Raw genomic sequence first — 3,031 nt, forward strand, 5'->3', positions numbered from 1 at the left:
TTTGGTCAATGACATGAGACAAAGTGTATGTGAACTGCTGTATGAAAAGTGAATTTACTCTGTAAATCTTCACCCAAATCCTAATTAAAAAAAAAAAAAAAAAAAAAGAGTGGATCACATTGAGGACCAGAGAGGTGAAGCAACCCAGCCCAAGTCACACAGTGATGGAGCTTAATCACCCAGGTCCAACATTCTAGGCCCTACTTTCTCTTGCTTCTTGACTGGAGAGACTTTTGTGTTTCCAGCTACATATACAATATCCCCCCAAAAAAACAGCAGAAATGGTGCACACTCTGGCTGCTCTGGAAGTCCAAGTGGATGGAAGACAATACAGTGTCATGTACTATCATTCTAATCCCCCTACTCCTGCCACCTCTGCACAAACTCATTGCCTCTGGCCTGCTCCCTGTATTCACTTCCTCCTTGGTCTCCTGGCCTCCGGTCTTCCCCCTCCAACCTGTTCTCACACCCCAACCAGAGGAACCTTTCTAAAATATCTATCTCACCATACTCTCCCCCATCTACCCCTCTATGGTTCCCCATTGCCCCTAGGTAAAGGCTGATTTCTTAGCCCAGTCTTTAGAAACATACACACTCTAGCCCAGCCAACAGCACCATCATGGCTGAGGTAAAAATGTTGCTGCCCTCTCTCTCCCAAGGGCCTGAGTCAGGCCCCCACACTCGTCACTTACTGTCTGCTTTTCTCCCCAACGGCCTCCCCGGGGACACAATGGAAAGAAATGACCTATTTTCTGGAAGTTCAGAATAAAGTGAAACATTTGTCTGGATTGGAGCCAGGCTGATAAAAAATGGACTGATCCCCCCAGCTCAAGCCCCCCTCCTGCAGCACACACCCCCTCACCAGCCAGAGCATGTGTGCTTGGGGGTGGGGGTGGAGGTGGGCCCAGCTACTTGGAACAGTTCGTGGGAAAGCTCTCAGTGTGTGCCTCAAGGCCACTAGGGGCCCAGGGGAGGTGGCCTGGGTCCCCACACAGGCTGGGAACGGTCCTGAGAAGGTCAGTGAGGGAGGGGAGCTATTGCACACCACTGCCACCAGGGGCCTGCAGAGCAAGCACTTCCTGCCTCCAGTGGTAGCGCCTCACTGGCTTCCCCTGTCAGCCCCCATGGCCACCCTCCTGGACATATGGCCCTGCTCTGCCCAGGCTCAAGCATCCTTGGATTCTTTGGGTACCATCTGAGACCCCAACAATCCCTTTAGAAAGGAATGAGGGCTCTGAAGACTTTGAGAACAACACACAATACAATAGCTACTTGTGATTTAATAGGGAGCTCTGGTGGCGTAGTGCCTAAGCCATTTGACTGCTAACCAGAAGGCTGGTGGGTTTGAACCCTTGGAACCACTCCTTGGAACGAAGACTGGGCAATCTACTTCCATAGAGATAACCCCTCAGAAACCCAAGGAGGGGTCGCTATGAGTCATATTCAACTTGACAGCACTGAGTTTTTGGTTTTTGGTTTCCTGATTTAGTAAGGAGCTCTGGTGGTGTAGTGTTTAAGGCATTCGGCTACTAACCAAAAGGTTGCTGGTTCAAACCTACCAGCCTCTGTGAGGAAGAAAGATAGGGCAGTCCACTTTCATAAAGATTTACAGCCTTGGATACCCTATCGGGGTGACTGTGAGTTGGAATTGACTTGATGGCAGTGAGTTTGGGTTTTTTTGGTTTGTGATTTAGTAGTTACAACCCATCTCTTGGCTAAGCCCTTTGTGGAATGATGTCACGGAGGTCTTAGAACAACCACATGATGTCCGTACTGTTTCCCCATTTTACAGATTAAGAAACTGAGGCACAAAGAAACTAAATTGTTTGCCCAAGGACACAAAGCTTATCAATGGTGGAGCCAAGGTTGAATCCTGGGAAGACTGGCCCTAGAGGGCACTGGCTCTTGGAATGTCTTCTTAATGCTGGAGGCAATGATGAGCCTGCAGCGGGATAGCCAGTGACCTGCGTCCTGGCTGGTGTGTGTGTGTGGTTTATTTATTTATTACGTTTTTTTTTTTTATTGTGCATTTTTTTTTCCAACTGGTTGAACCTGAAGCTGACAGTTTGAAAGGTCAGCTAGTAACACCATTTTTTACAGAGCCCTGTACTCTTAGGGCTGGAAGGGGTCATAAATACCCCCTATTCACACCTCCCTTGCCCTTCTCCAAACAAAAGGGCTGCCCAACCTACAGTTGCATACCTCCCTTGACAGGGACAGGGATCTAATCACCTCACCAGACAGCCCGTTCCATTCTTGCATAATTCAGGCTCCTCAGAGGTCAAATTATAGAAACAAATTTCACTACACTGATCATAACCTGTCTCATTGTGTCCTCCACCCATTGGTACTACTTCTACTCACCATGCCCCCCCCCCAAACCCAGAACAACATCTTTCTTCCCACTCTTTGTTCTGATGTCCTCCAACCTGAAAACAAACAAAAGCCCCCAGTGATTTGGAGCACTTGCGATAAACCAGGCACTCTGCAAAATGAGATGATGTGAGGATTTTGTTTCATCCTCACAACTCGGTGAGGAGGGTACAATCATTATTCTCATTTTACAGGGGAAGAAACGGAGCCTCAGAGAGGTTTGGTAACTTGCTCAAGGTCACACAACCAATATGCAGAGGAGCTGGGATACAAACTCAGGACTGTGGGAATCCAAAACCTGTGCTCTTGATTGCTGTGCCAGACTGCCTGTCTCCTATCCAGAAACAGGTCTGTCCACAGAGAAACTCTCCCACATGAAGCACACCCTAATGGAGTCCGTACAGAATTTCAGCTCTCAGGGATGGAGTTTCCTCAGAGGTCAGGGTCTTGCTGTTCCCCTTGCTGAGGGGCTTAGTATGTAAAGGAGCCTTCTCTGGGTTGCATAGTAATTTGATATTGAGCTCAAGGTAGAACCAGAACCTTTCTGCATCTTCACTGCAGAGGCTGAGGGTCAGCACAAGGTCATGGAGAAGGTCCTTCTAAGGAAAGCCTGAGTCTAGCAGGCACAGTGCCCAAGCAGGGGCTCAAGACTGCAGTG

This window comes from Orycteropus afer, unplaced genomic scaffold, assembly GCF_000298275.1.
Source record: "Orycteropus afer afer isolate SDZICR_OR568_19922 unplaced genomic scaffold, OryAfe1.0 scaffold00110, whole genome shotgun sequence".
Classification (NCBI taxonomy): Eukaryota; Metazoa; Chordata; class Mammalia; order Tubulidentata; family Orycteropodidae; genus Orycteropus; species Orycteropus afer.